Source organism: Rhinolophus sinicus, chromosome 1, assembly GCF_057876585.1.
Source record: "Rhinolophus sinicus isolate RSI-liver-muscle chromosome 1, RSI-T2T, whole genome shotgun sequence".
NCBI classification, from domain to species: domain Eukaryota; kingdom Metazoa; phylum Chordata; class Mammalia; order Chiroptera; family Rhinolophidae; genus Rhinolophus; species Rhinolophus sinicus.
The window spans coordinates 143,000,622-143,016,902 of NC_142501.1; the positions used below are offsets into that span (position 1 = coordinate 143,000,622).

At 40.3% G+C, this 16,281-nt stretch overlaps 1 protein-coding gene across 2 annotated transcripts in view; it reads right to left on the minus strand.

The window, feature by feature from the left end:
- The window catches only part of SCFD2 (sec1 family domain containing 2), a 455,173-nt gene that overhangs the window by 19,743 nt on the left and 419,149 nt on the right, over positions 1 to 16,281 (minus strand). For both annotated transcript variants that reach the window (XM_019740184.3, XM_088790215.1), the window contains exon 11: positions 14,757 to 14,866. The gene's annotated coding sequence lies outside the window, so the exon portion shown is untranslated. The remainder of the gene's footprint in view (positions 1 to 14,756; positions 14,867 to 16,281) is intronic.

Consider the following 16,281-nt stretch of genomic DNA (forward strand, 5'->3'; position numbering starts at 1 on the left):
CGATACGTCTTCTGATTCTTAATTACCACATTTTATGTCTTCATCCCTCTTACCAGTCTCATAGGAGTTATGTTCAGCTAGTCTTCAGGTGGCTCTCAAGGACAGTTGTTCTATAATTTAGTTGTAATTTTGATGTGGTCATGGGAGGACATAATCTTAGAGTTTATCTACTCTGCTAACTTGAATCAAAGTCTCCTCGACTCTATATTGTATTTTATTAAATTAAATTAATTAATTGATTGTTTGTTATTTTGGATTTTAAATATTGCTTTTCATTTTAAAAAGTTCTTTGAAATGATTACATTTTTTCACGTTATTTATTACGCTTAGCATCCAATGTGTTCTGTGAAATTACTATATAAATTATATTTGTTCAGTTTAATTAGCATATAAGGTATCCAATTGAAAGTACAGCCAAAATGAACTATTTAATTATATAAAAGAAAATTTAGTGAAGAGATAGAACTGCTTCTTTTGTAGCACAATTTTAATTGAAACTGCTAGAGTTGCATCCTGTTCTACATCAAAAAAAAGGAACACAAATTCCTTCAGGTTCTATTTCAGGCTCTACCACAGGCATTGCTATTATACCCAGAGCAAGATGGAACCTGTTACTTTTTTTTCGTCTGCAAAATGTAAGCAATGTTTTTAGCCTTTTTTTCACAGGAGAGGCAGGATTAACGAGCGCCACAAATGACCTTGACCTGCTTTGTAACTGCAAATGCATTTTTATTGCCATATTTCCATGAAAAATGAAAATCGACTAGCTTTTTTCTGATGAATTAATATTAGGCTAAAACTTTAAAGTCTGGAACATGTACTTTATCAGCTGCTCTTTAAAATTCCAGTTTCCAAATTTAAACAAAAGGAGAATAAGATAAATCTTTCAAGTGATAACCAAAACAGAAGGAAGGAAGTGAAAGAGTTGACTTATAAATCGAGGTCTATTTGTTTTTTCAAAACTGCACTCTTTATTTTCAGTAAGATTAGTGAGAGTATCTGAAATGCATTATGAAAGCCTATTTTGAACGAGGCTGGCTTGCTGGAAAAAATAATGTCAAAGAAAGTTGGTGTGTCAGGATATGGTATCTGTGGGAGTTTACATGTCAAGCTAACTAAGAAATTTGTGATAATGCACTTTAGAGTGATTGTTTATCACTCTGAGATCTTCCCATAAATCCCAATACTAATGCTGTGGGCCTGGGACTAGTGATACAGGAAGTAATTAAACACTCTTAATCATGGTGATTTTGTAGGACTAGCTAGTCAGAAGTTTCTCTCATCCATCCTAGGTGACTGTTTCAGTGGGAGAGTGCAACTAGGTCAAACACACATTGTGATTTACTTGTTTTTGAAAGGCAGAATCCAGGTCAGAATCATAAGGAATGAAAGCAACTACAGTACTTCAAAATACTGAGCTTAATTTCCCACGCCTATAGATTCCAGGTGGAGGTATTTCCAGTAGGATAACATGCTTGGATCATCTCTGTTCCCTTCCTCACTCTTCCCCAGGGAAGAAGGAGCTTCCTTTCTCATTGATGAGTTTGAAGAAGGAACCAAACAGGGAGTGGCAGCCTCTGAGACCTGCAAGAACTAATGTAAATTCTGTTTTCTGCGGGTGAGTGTAGCTAACATTTTTGCTTTGTGCTTCTGGCCATGCTGTTATTAATGTTCATAGCTGCCCTTTGGGATGAATTTTATGTAAAGAATGAAGACAATCCCTATGCATAAAATTCCCCCAAATCAACTCTCACCTCATTTCAGTAACTCAGAGGACAAATCACCCTTTTAATATATGCTGGAATTGAGATAAAATTGGAAATAACGGAGATTCTGCCTTTTGCTCTTGCTCACATTCTTTTATATTCTTCATAGCAGTGGCTGTGTAAGTGCAGAGTGAGTAGGAACAGTGAAATGTTTTTCCATTTCACCATTCCTACTGTCACATGACTAAGACTGTGAGCTGTGTGAGGCCAGAACCCTCGATACGGCGTAACAGCCAACACATATGTGAAACTCAACACAGGTTTGTTGATTCAGTGAATTATTCAATTCAGGGTATTTTAATTAAACAGGCGACCTGATCTGTCCTGGGGTCTTACCGAGCTCTTTTCTGGGACAGGCTCATCATGGAGGCACAGCCTGGGGCCTGGGCTCTGGGGCCTGAAGCTCGAGCCTGTGCCCTACAACGGCTCTCCTGTTACCATCTACCTCACCTTTAGCCTGTGCCTAACGAGCTCTTTTCTAATGTGCCTCTCTGGATCTTTCCACATCACATACTCTGACTGCCTATCCTTGTTCCAGTTGACTGACCCTCAAGTGCTATCCCCCTCCTGTCCCCGACTCCTAGGGACTCTCATTCTCAGCCTCCTGGGTAAAGGGTGGTCTGCACGTCCATTCATGCACTTCACTGGACTCTAGGCACTAACTGAGCACCTGCTGAGTGTTGGGTACTAGGCTATGAGCCTGGGCTACAAAGATGACGCACACACGGTCCTGGATGAAGGCATCATCCACGTCAGCAGTGTGGTGATGCAGGTGGCATCAGGCACAGTGGGAGACAGAACTGAGGCATCAGACCAGTTAGGGACGTGCGCCGGGGCAAGGCCTCCTTCTTCAGGTTGCTAGGTCCCAGAAGAGCTGGAGTCGGAGGTGGGAAAGGTGGAGGTGGATTGAGAATTTCAAAGAAGTCTGAGTCTCAGACCAAAAGGCTTTGTGAAGCTGAGTGTGTGCTCAGGAGAAGACAGAGATAATAGACATGGGTTCTGGAAAGGAAGAAAAGCTCTGCAGACATTACAGAAAATGCCATGTATTTAGATTTTTGGGCTTGTAAATAGCTCTCATCCCTCTTTGATGGAACCTTGTTGGCACCCTTGTAAAATTAGTGTTACAGAATTGGCTAAGGGATAAAAAGGGTGTATTTACTACAATTCTCTTATAATACATCAGGAAAAAATTGTGTGTGTGTGCGCGAGTGTGTGCCGTAGGTATTTTTACTGCCATTTTAGAGGAGGTTTATGGCTTCCTAACAAGCTTCACTCATTATAATGAAAGTACTTGTATAAACAAGTTGAGGGAAGAGGCTGATTGACATTAATCTCAAAGGTGTTGCTGGGAAGGTTTTTTGTTCGGCTGCCTTTGAAGTGAAGATCAGAGGTGATTCTTTGTCACCAACAAAACTTTGATGTTTCCCTGCACTGCTGCTCACAGCCAGGATGTAAACAATATACACAGATAACATCCACAATCATTTTATAACTAGGTGAGAAATTTGTTAAGGAAAATATAATTTGTTACTGCTCAATGTGACTCTGAAATGTTTGCAGGCATCCTGGAGGGACAGCTAGTTCTAGAACAGAAGTATTAACATTCATTAACAAAGTCTGTGTAACAACTGGTTTAACTGACTGCAAATGAACGTATCAAAGGACTTGTGTTAGTACAGGTAGAGTGGGAGGGAATTAGGCTGTGAGTCTGACTGCTGGGTATATCGGAATGAGGCTGAGGTTTTGAAACTGGACAGGCTCAGCTTTGAATCCGGCTCTCTTATTTACTAGCTGCGTGCTCTCAAGCAATTATATCCTCTCGGCTTCCTTGTAAATAAAATGGGGATAATAATGTTGTTAGGATTAAGTGCAATTATATAGTTAAGGTGCCTAATACATAAGTACTTGCTCAAAATCGTAGATACATTGATCTTGAGCAAAATAGTCATTTCACAAAATTTAAACTCTGAAGTCTCAAAGGACATAGCCAGAGTTTTAAATGTACTAAACGCCCCAAATGCCCTACCTTGCCCAGCTCTTCCTAGTAAGGTATTGGCTTATGTCTTTCCTCATTGCAATAGGTGGCTGAAGATGACAGACATGACTCATCAAAGGATATGGATGAGACCTGGTAGAGAACCTAGGGACCAATTGATTCACACACATTAACTACAATTATTCCATATATTGTACTGACAAAGGCATGGATGATTTCTGGTTATTTCTGGCTCTCTCACAAATATTATCCTCTCCTTAATTTAGAATCTGATATATGTATGGAGGCGAAAGTGGTACTTATATTTTAATCAACAGAATAGGCCCTTGATCTCTATGAAAGTCCTACTGTGTGTGCCTTAAAGCTTCAAGAGAAAAGAGCAGAGGATTGAAAAAAGAAGGATCCCTCTGTCGAGCCCAACAGAACCACCAAATCCATCCATCCATCCATCCATCCATCCATCCATCCATCCATCCATCCACCCACCCACTACTATGTTTTAAGCAGCAAAAACACAATGTTAAACAGACGACAACCCTCATAGAGTTTGCAGTCTATGAATCACTGGGGTGGCTGATTTGTCAGGCAGTTTGTCCTCACATTGGAGCAAAAGGATATTCATCCCAAATAAATGCTCATTCTAGATAATGTGGAAAATACACAAATAAATGAAGAAAATAATAACCATCTTTACTTCCTAGAGCTAATCAGTATTAACATTTTGGTGTATCTCCTTAAAGCGTTCTGTATTTATGTGTGTGTCTAGCAATAGCGAAATCAGGCAGTGATAATTTATGTCTTGTTTTATTATTCACTTAACATTACATCGTGAGCAGTTTTCTATACCATTAAAGATCTTTAAAAATATGATTTTTAGTGGTTGCTTGATGATCTATTCCATGGATCTATTAAATTAACTTTTGCTAAACATTTAGACTGTCCTTTTCCCCTTATATTTCCCTATTATAATTAATACTAAAATAACATCTTTAAACCAAAAATTGTACCCAAATCTCCTTAGGATTTTTACTTAGATTTCTAGAAGTGTAATTTCTGGCTCAATGGATGTGAAGGTTTTGTGGCTTTTGCCAAATTGCTTTCCAGAACAGAAATGATTCCATTCTAGAACATTTGGAAAATTAAAAAAACAGTTTAGCTCAGTGTTTGCTGTCACGCATCTCAATCACAACGCCGTATTTGGTTGAACGACGGTATCTTTTTACAGGTCGATGTTTGGAGACAAACCTTTAAAATTATGGGCTTTGAGAGAGTGACTCGGAATGAGCCATGCTGAAAACATAAACTTTTTTTGCTGTTTTTCTCTTTTCTTTCAGCTTACTTTCCTCATTCCCTCTCCCAGCCTTTTACTCATAGCATTTCAAACGCCCCACCCCTACTCCATACTGCTACCTGTGCTGGTAACCCATGGTAACAGCCTGGTATGTAGCCTGCCATGTTTTTCCTCATGCTCATGTAATCAGATACATATTTATGCACACAGACACATGCATACATAACCTATTATTTTACAGAAATGGTATCTCATTATAGTCACCTCCACATGAAAGAAAGAAAAAAAAGAAAGCAGTGGCTCTGATGGTGAGTTCAGCAGTGATTTTCTGGGAATTGTTACTGGAGGTCCAGCTTACAGCCAATTGCTCTAACCCTTTCAGTAATAGGTGCTTTTCAACCCCACTATTAAAGTAAGTCATTGCTCTTTAAAATTCTTGCCATCATGATTGGTATAGTGTTACATCTTAATGTTCATTTGGGATATAAGTCTAAGCAAATTTTCTTTTTTATCTTTGCCATTTGTGTGAATTGCCTGTTCATATCTTTTGTCATTTTTGTTTTGGGTTGTTTCCCTTTTCCTCATCCATCTTTAAGAGCTATTAATGATTTAAAATTGTAAGCCTTTTCTATCATCAATAATTCCCACCCCTCAACCCCCAAATGTATTTCTTTTTAATGCACTTTGTTCCCTGGATATAGTCTGGCCATTTAATGTTCCCTTCTAAGCACTTTTCTGATCACAGGGGCTGGAAAGAGCTAAAAACCCAATTTACAGTTTCCCTTGTAGCGAGGAATCAGATGTGAATTAAGTTGCACCAGTTAGATGCATTCATGCAAGATCTGGATGCTAGAAGTGAGATGGAAGCCATTTCCTTCTGCTGTTTCTGCTGGAAAGCACGTTTGGAGACACATGCATATTCGTGACCTCACTTTGCATTTCCATGTCTGAGCACCAGCTTCCTGACTGTGAGAGTCCAGGAGGCAGCAGTGTAGCAGCAACAGCTTTCTGACATCTAGACTGTAATTTTGTCAATGTGCTCCTAAAATCGGTCATATAATGGCAGCCACATTACTGCCAGTGGTCCTCTAGCCCTCCCAGCACTTTTGCAAATACCTAATTCCTGTATTAAGTTCCTCTCTTCCTGAAAAACCCAGGGTGGTTTGTGTTTCCTGCACCATATCCTGCTGATACACCTTGTTTAAAATATCCTTTACCTTGTAAAGTTTAATTTTTAAATGTAGTTACTATTTTTATTTTATAGTTTATGAAATTCTTGACTTGGTTAAATATCCAGAACCCTAGATTCAGTGGAGTCCCCTGGATTATCATTTAAGAATTCTATGATTTAATTTTTTACGTTTAAGTCATTTTGTTCTATAAGGATCAAATTTTACTCTTTTTTAGGTGTTATGGACTGAACTGTGTTCATCCCAAATTCATACGGTGAAGCCCTAGCCCCCAGTGTGACTGTATTTGGAAATAGGGCCTTTAAAGAGGTAACTAAGGTTAAATGAAGCCACAAGTGTGTCCTGATCCAATATGGCTGGTGTTCTTATAAGAAGAGGAAGAAACACCAGGGATTTGTGTGCACAGAGCAAAGGCCAACTAAGGACACAGTGAGAAGGCGGCCATCTGCAAGCTAAGGAGAGAGAGCTCAGGAGAAGTCAAACCTGCTGGCACCTTGATATTGGACTTCCAGTCCCCAAAACCATGAGAAAGTACATTTTTGTAGTTTAAGGCACCTGGCCTGTGGTATTTTGTGATGGCAGCCCAAGCAGACTAATACAGATGGATAGATAATTGTATTAGGATTTGTTACTTAATCACTTTTCCCTCATTGAATTGAAATACCACTTAATCATGTATAAGTTTAATATATGTGGCGGGATCAATTTATGGATTCTAGTCTATTCTTCTCTTCTGTTTGTTGATTCCTATGTTTACACCATAACAATTAGATTATATTAGTTTTATGGTATGTTCTGATATATGATAAGGCAAATCTTCTCTCTCTGTTCTTTCTTCCCCCATCTCCATGGGTTACTCATGAAAAATATCATTTTCTCAAAGTGATACAGGTATACAGTTTGAAAAACCAAACAATACAATAAAGCTTATAACTGAAAAAAGAAGTCCCTGTTCCACCCCCAGTGGTATGTTGGTAAATGTTTAGCAACTGACTCTCTGGAAAAAACTGCCCTGATTTATAGTATTTTCTGTTTCAGTGGTGTAAATATTCCCACCATGGATGATTTCAAGGTCCCACTGTGATGTCATTGAACAGACAGTTGGGAAGAGATGTACCCAACTGGCTTTCTCAAGCTCGAGCAGGTCAGCTCCAGCACCACTGCCCATTCCCGAGTTCCTCTTCTAAAATTCTCATTAGCTGATTTTCTGGTACTTATATCCATATCTTTAAATAGTATGCTTACATTACTATTTCCTGGTGTATAGAGTTTAAGCATTAGCTATTGATATCTTATGAAGGATGATAGGATATTATCAAATACCTTTTCTATCCTCTTGCTCTCACTTCCTCTCCCAGTAAAGTTCTATCATAATTTTTGTTTAAATGAATATTCAATGTTTATTTTATTGTAATTCCATATTTATATACCTAATTACATACCTAATTATAATGTAATTATTATAATTATATCCTACTTGATGAGCCAGGTAATATAGCATGATAAAATTCCCTTTATTATATATTTTAAAAAACTTTTTCTACTGATGGTTAAGTTCCCCAAGTCTATCCTGTTTCTCTCAAACTCTCTAAGAGTAAAATCCATGGTAAAGATGGGACCCTTAATGACTGAAATTCAGTGAAGAAAATGTGGACTAATCTGATTGCTGCTGACATTTGAGGCTATGAGGAAAACCATTTCTATCACTATGGATAGAAAAAAATCAAAAATTATTTCACATTAAAATTTACAACAGCCCAACACATGGCTGTGGGAAATAAATTTGTATTACCAGAGCAGTCAGGGAAAACCCCAAGCTCAGAATTTATACTGGTCGCAATTTGCAAATGCCTACTCCTTGCATGTGGCGAAGACAATTGCAAAGTCACCCTAGAGGAAAACTTTGCCCACTCAACTCAGGCCACTCAGGGTTTCCCCACACATCAAGTACAATCAAATAGAGGCTCGCAATGAAATCTTACCCAGCACAAGACATGAGTCATCATGAATGAAAGTCAACGATGGGCTGCATATATAATGGTGGTTCCATAAGATTATAATGGAGCTAAAAAAATTCCTATCGTCTAATGACATCGTCATTTCAATGTCGTATCACAATGCATTACACGTTTGTGGTGATGCTGGTGTAAACAGACCGACTGTGCTGTCAGTCATCCAGAGGTGTCAAGATTTAAGAACCAGCCACAGAAAAGTTTGTTTTTCCTGGAGCTAAGAGTCATTTTATACACAATAAGTATGAATAAGTATGGGATAACAGATTGCAAAGTACTCTTAAGGGCATAAAGAAGAATGGATAACAGATTTGCCTAACCTTTATCATGATACTTTATACAAGTAAAGGAAGCTGAATTTAATACCTAATTGACTACAAAGAATCACAGGTTTTTTGAAAATCTGAATGGTGCCTTGGATTTAATTTCCAGTCAGTTATCTTATCCAACAATTCATAATGAATTGCAGTAATATAATCCAAAGGCAATAAAAACAAAGCTGACTTGGGGCGGCCGGTTAGCTCAGTTGGTTAGAGCGTGGTTCTCTTAACAAGGTTGCCGGTTCGATCCCCGCATGGGTCACTGTGAGCTGCGCCCTCTACAACTAGATTGCAACAACTACTTGACTTGGAGCTGATGGGTCCTGGAAAAACATACTTAAGATAAATGAAAGTTAAAAAAAAAAAAAATAGGCAAAGCTGACTTAACCATGAGGCTTGATAAGAACTCTGAGGAATACACATTGGCCACAGTGTGGAAGGGTTTTAATAGGCTTAAGATTGCATCAAACATTTAAAAACAGATGAAGGAAAAATTGTCACTTGAGGTAACAGCTTGAGGTAATCACATGAGGTAAGAGAAGAAATCAAAATAGTGTAATTGCTTAGAATGAGATTTAAAGGACAACATGAAAATTTGTTCAGAGAGTTTAGCTCTAAATATAAGGGAATATTTACTTTCATGGACAGTCTCAACATAAAATGGTGATGACATTCTGTTTCTCGTGGTCCCATGATTACTGTGTTCTTTCCCTGAGTGAGAGTTTCCATGAGGATGGAAATAGACTGCTGTGGACAGAGGCTTGATGTCAAATGGATAATTCACATTGTCTGGCTCCATCCACACAAAGCCAAAATACCTAGATAAGGAGCATAAGGCTTGAAAAATGCCAAACGATGCCAAGGTTTCTGATGTTTCCAAATATCCAAGTGTCTGTATAGATGTTTCCAAACATGTAGATGTAGCTGTTGGCAGTTGAGTTGACAAAATTCAGATAAGTGCTGGGACTTTTTATTTTTAGCACAACTGTTTTTAGTACAAGGTTCTATTAATGTTTAGTAATGGATGGTTGGGTAACTGCTTCAAATTCTTGACCCCAGGCCTTCAAGGACCCACACATTCAGAGAGGCCTTGGGAAAGATACTTATCTCTCCAGGCTTCTGTGGGTACCATTACCCCTGTCCCTTGAAAGCCAGTAAGTCGCTAAAGATTCCTGAGTTACTCCAGCGAGGCGAAGTCCGTGGAGAACCTGGTAAAATGACCCAATGGGCAGCCGAGTGCCAGACATCCAGTAGATGCTCAATAAATACATGAGAAAAATGGGACAATCAGAAGAATGTTCACTGTCTCCCTTTACCACATCTGCCCACATCTGACGCTACATCTTAATGTAGACGAATTTCCTATGCTTCTTTCTAAAACCAATTGGTCCACTTCGCACTGGAGCCCATTCGCTCTTTCCTACTTACGATGTTGTTCCAACAGTTCTCCTCTTTCCTACATCACATCTCTCTTCAGGACCATTCCCATAAGCATACCCACACGTCATTCTTTCTTCCATTCTTTAACACACGCACGCACACACACACACACACACACACACACACTGCACATTCTTTCGATTGTATTTCCTCAGCTAGCTGCCACCACATTTATTTTAGAGCAAACCTCCTTAAAGAATTGTCTGTACTCACTGTCTCCAAGTCTTCTCTCACTTTTCTTAAATCTACTCTGACGAGGCTCTTTGTTTTGCCTACTCCATCAAAGCCGCTCTCATCAGGCAAGGTAGCTGAATCTGTATTAATTTATCAGTTCTCAGGTCGCATCTTAACTTGACCTCTTAGTAGCTCTTGATACACTGGGTCATTCCTTCTTCCTTCATCCTTTCTTCTTCACTTTTCTTCCTGGACATCAGACTCCCCTAGTTATCTACCTACCTCGGTTCAGTCATTGACTCTTGTGTCTAAATGCAGTTTCTTGGAGATTTTATTTAATCTTGTACCTTTAAAAAATCCCACGCATACGCCAATGACTTCATTCTAGCCCTCTCTCCCCAACTCCAGAAGTTTATCCAAATGCTTTCTCAGTATCTCCACTTGGATGTCTAATAGGCTCTTCAAACTTAGCTCTTTCCAAACTCAGCTCCTGAGCCTCTAGCTCTGTTAGAGGCAACTCCATCCTTCCAGGTACTCAGGTCAAACGCCATAGAGTAAGCCCTTGACTCCTAGTCCCCTCACACCCGTGGGAAATCCTCCTGGCGCTACCTTCACAGCAGACTCTGACCACTCTGAGCCACTTCACTATTTCCACCAGCGCCTCTCACTGCAGAGGCCCTTTAACAGGCTCCCTGTTTCCACCCTGGACCCTTACAGTCTATTCTCAACAAAGCAGCCAGAATGACTGTAACAGAGTCACAGTATGTCACTCCTCTGCTCAGAAAAGACCCTGTGTGATCTGCTCCCTGACAGGCCCGTGTGATTGGTCCCTGCCACCTCTGCTGTCACCTCCTCCTATTCCGCCCACCTCCCTCCCACACGCCCTGGGCTCCAGCCATGCCACCCCTGCCTGGCTCGGAGGCCCCCCGGCATGCTCCTGCTTACAGCCATTCTCCTGTTATCTGCTTGTCCGACTCTCTCACCCCCTTCAAGTCTTTGCTCAACTGTCACCTTCTCACTGGCGCCTACTCTGATTACCCTTCTTAAAATTCCAACCTGAGCCCCCTGGATTCCTGAAAATCCTGACTCTGCTCTGCTTTGTTTTGTCATGGCACACTTATCACCCTCTAATATACTGTACAATTACTTGTTTTTCATGTCTGTTATTTATTGTGTCTCCTCGCTCCCCCCGCAGAATGTGACCCCCATGCAGACAAAGCTCTCCATCTGTTTGGTTCACTGATAGAGCCCAAGTGCCAAGAACAAAGCCTGGCACACAGAGGACACTCGATAAATATTTGTTGAGCAAATTGAATCAATGAGTGGAAGCATCTGGTTATACGATTCTTCCAGATGATGGTGTGCCATTTAATCCTCAAAATAGCCACATGATATAAATACATGTATTCCCCTCCATTTTCAGATGTGAGGTCTGAGGGGCTGAAAATTTCTGCTCAAGATCATATGACCGGAGGGAGGCAGAGCCAAGATTTGAACCGAGTCTGCATGGTCAACTTCTCCATTATTCTTCTAGATTCCTGGAGGGAGCATTAATTGGTTCAGCTTTTCTGGAGGGGAATTCAGCGTTATATATGAATAGCTTTACAAATGTTCCCACCGTTATTCCAGAGAACTCATCACAGCTATGTATAAAGGCCTTCCTACACCGTTGTTTGTAATAACCAACAAGAGAACAAAAAACCCAGGAAAGAACCCAAGTGACGCATAGCAAGCAGGGAGCTGATTTTTTAAAAAATTGTGGTACATTCACACAATGGAAAACTATGTAGCCAATAATAACAATGTTATAGAGGGATGTATAACGCCATGGAGAAACCTTCCTAGCATATGTTCAGTAGAAACAATAAGGACAACAAACCAGGATATCAAATTGTATACACATTATGATTCCCTCATTTTTAAAAGTTACATTGTTTATGCACAAAAAAAATGACTGGAAGTATGACAGCAAAATGCTAATAATGGTTCTCCCTAATGTGATTATGGGTGGTTTTAACTTTCTCTGTAAATCTGTGTAACTTTTTATAAGACAAAGTTATTTTTAAAAGGATTCTCTGCCTCAACATTAAAATGTAATTTTCTATTTATATGACACATAATCCAGTTTATGAAAAAACTAAACATACCTGAATAGCTGAAATGAAAGACTAGATCCCTGTAAAATACCCACTAGGTTCTAAGAAGTTAGACTGTTACAACTGTATTTCATATATCCAAGGCTAAAATGGTTTCATTGTATTGCAATATCCTTATCTAGATAAACCATACTGAACCATTTCATTTAAGCACATTAGATTTTCCACGTTTTAATAAGGTTTAATAAGGTTTAATAAGGTCTCTTTTCTTTTCTTTTGGAGATATCCCCACATAGGCATTACATTCTATTTCTCTTTGGAGCTCTTGGCTGTCTCAACTCAGAGAGAAGTATCTCATTTCATAGCACAAATTACCTTGCTAGGTTGTTTCAACATTGCAAACAAAGCATATTTAGACTGTGTCATCACATTAAACAATTACTCTACTAAAGCTCATTTCTAAACAATAACTTACATATAAGTTTCTAATCTTTTAACTCATTCCTGGGGAATTATCTTCTTTAAAGCCCATCTTAGAAAACATCACTTTTTTTTTCTTCTGACTACAAGCCATTTTAAGAATTGTCAGAACCCTATAGATTGCAAGGAAGTACTGCGGAGTTTCTTAACATCAAGAATAAGAACAATGCTAGAATGGTTAATTAACTCACTAAACAAAGAAGGAAAAGGACACACAGATTTTCTTGTGGAACTTGACAGATTAAAAAATGTTAATGTTCTTAGATGAATGGTCACGCAATTTGAAGTGACGTTTTAAATATATAATTCCTGAAGCCCAGATAGAATCTTAACATTCTTGTGGATTTAAGATAAAATGTTTTAAAGGATTGAGAATGAATTTATTAAAAGAGTGCTGTGAAGAGAATGGAAGAGTTGACAGAGGTGTGACACTGAATGGGAGCACACGCACACACACGCATGCACGTGCACACACACGCACACACGTGCACACACGCACACGCAGGCACACATGCAGGCACGCACACACACACACATGCAGGCACGCAGACACAGACGCATGCATGCACACACACACATGCACGCACATGCATGCAGGCACACACACGCACACGCAGGCGCACACACACGCACACACAGGCACACATGCAGGCACACACACATACAACCCTGCACGTAGGTCCTATAGCAAACTGGGCTCAGTTCGAGAATTTCAATATGAGCGGAATGTCTGCTTAAGGAAGTGCATTCAGCACAGGCCAACACAGCTCCAGAGAGGGGGTAGCTATTGATGAAAGAACATATGAGCCATCAACCTCAAAACCGGAGACAACGGCTTCAGACCTGAATTTCATGTTTAGAGTATAGGATATAAATGAACAGAGAAGTGCATTGTTTTCCAGAGTATCACAGAGCTATAGACAGGGATAAGAGAATAAAAGTAATTAATATGTGAGAAACCTAGCAGGCCAGTGGATCAACAAAATGCCTGGTCAGAGCTTGCAGCCTACCGGCCGCCTCCCACACCTCTGTTTTCACTCACACACTTAGCAGTCTCCCTTCTGGTGGCTGCCAAGGGTCGCTGTCCTTCTCACCTCAGGCCTGCCTCCTCCAACCCTTCAGCAGAGTAGAAAATGCCTTCCTTGGGGACCCCTCTCACAGGGTGACAGTAAAGTGCAGTTGGGCCAGAGCACCCATTTTTCTAATCCTACAAGGGAGGGACAGACCCACCAGGGGCCTCTCAAGCCCACTGCCCGCATCCCACGCTATCAGACGCTGTTGCCTCTATGTGGGTATTTTCATACCATTTTTACTCACAGGGAAGCTGAGGCTTATCCTAGGTCACTCAGCTAAGAAACAGCAGCATCAAGATTTAAAATCAGTTCTGCTTTTCTCCAAAACCCAAATGCTTTATTCACACCATAATGTCACATCAGAGTTCCAGTCCTAATGGTAAATATTTAAAAACTATTTTCATGAAATGTGGGTTTTAGACCTTTAACAGATGATGGCAAAAGTTTGACAGAAGCTGATTTTAGAAACTCTGGTTCTTAAGTTTCATTTTCTTCTCCCCTTCCATCCAATCATATTTTCCTTGCCCTCTATTCTTCTCTCTCCCTTTATTTTTTCTTTTAATCATTTTTTAATATTAGTTTTTAATTACAGTTGACATATAATATTATATTTGTTTCTGGTGTACAACATAGTGATTAGACATTCATATACCCTACGAAGTGATCACTCCAATAAGTCTATCATCTGTCACCTAATCTAACGGCCTTCTGTAACCCCCACCTCATAATACCCAGCCTTCCATCTCTGATACGGATAATTGAAGTTTTCTCCATCATGTCAAGTACGGCCTCAAAGCACAACCACTCGCCCCACCCCTTCTCTCCAGCCTGTGCACCAATCCCACCCATGTGGACGTTCTGTGCAGGCTGGGGTTCCTGGGCCCTACTAAACACTATTTGAATACCTGGAGTTTGTACCTTTCGGGAGCAAGGCTGGGCACCCAGGCTGCTGCCGGCATTCCTGCTGTGCCCTTTCTGGATATTTCTTGCAATGAGCTGGAATCCGAGGCTTTTCATTTTTCTTACCCCTTTGAGAAGGAAAAAGAAAAAGAATGTTTCAGATGGGTGGAGGCAGGACATGGACCCTTCTGTGTGAGGACTCCCAGAAAAGCAATTGAAAATTTTGTGTTTTTCAGCTTTAAGCTTGTGTTTTCCAACAGAACAAGATGTTCTCTATGAAAACAATTATTGTGGGGATGAAAGAATGAGAATGAAGGTCGTAACAGACCTGTAGTAAGGAAATGTGAGCAGAAAAAAGAATGACCTGGTTCACAGCAGGGGCCCAGGCTCTCCAGGTGAGGATGGGGACAAGGGCAGGTGTGGGCCTGGCCTCTGTTCTCTCCTGGACATTTATGTGAGGCTGCCTTTTGCTTCCAAATCTTCTGGAACCTAAGATGAAACACCATCAAATAAATGGGTGGGCTGAGGTTCCTGAAAGCCCACCCATCCATTCTTACCAATGGTGATTAAAGCTCTGTTTGTAAATAAATGAGGAGGATCAGACTGCTGGATCCAAATGGGGTAGTTATAGGCAGGTATATTCGTGTGTGTGTGTGTGTGTGTGTGTGTGTGTGTGTGTGTGTGTGTAGCATGTATACTACTTCAGACACATTGAAGTGTATTTAAATAGAGATATCACACTCGGCTCAGGCATTGCCTCCTTCAGGAAGCCTTCCTTGATTGCTCCTGGCACAGTCTCCAAGGTGGATCAGGCCTTCTTTCCATTTACAAGTCAACCACTCAGCATACCCAGCAGCACATTTACTCAGTGAATGTGTCCACCAACCTGTGAACTCCTTGAGGACCACGACTGTGTCTTTTTATCTCTACAAAATCAACACCTGTAGTAACTATGGGCCCTTAGACCTCAATTTCCTCATCTGTAAAATGGAGGCACGCTTAGTGCCTGCCTCTTTGGGCTGTTGAGTGTTGAATGAGATAATTATCTAAAGAGCTTAGCTCAGAGTCTGCCATGTCGCATAGGAGGAGGTTCATAAACAGCTAATCTTACTATACTCATATTATCAGGTGGAGGGAGCTTTTCAGAATAAGAACAAATAAACTCTAGTTCTGTCCCTACTTTGCCTGTAATCCGGGTTTTAGAGACTAACTCATCCTAAATCCTGCTTCTTTCTGTGGAATGTGAACAAGTCCAGCTTTCCTGGAAACTCCATTCTGATCACTTATCTCAGCAATCTGAGCTCTGTGACCAAAGGCTTGTGACTGCCCTCTGTTCAGGGTGCAGGTCAGTTTAACCTGGCATTTCTGAGAAAGCTGACGAGTGACATCAGCTTAGTTCTGCTCACTTAAGGACTTCTTGCTAGCTGCTGGATTACAGAATGAACACTGGAAAGATGGAGTGTTGTTTATTTCCTTAGTGCTTCCAAATCTCTAAATAGTTCATAGATTATTGCTCAAAAGTAACATCTTCCCTAAAAATGAT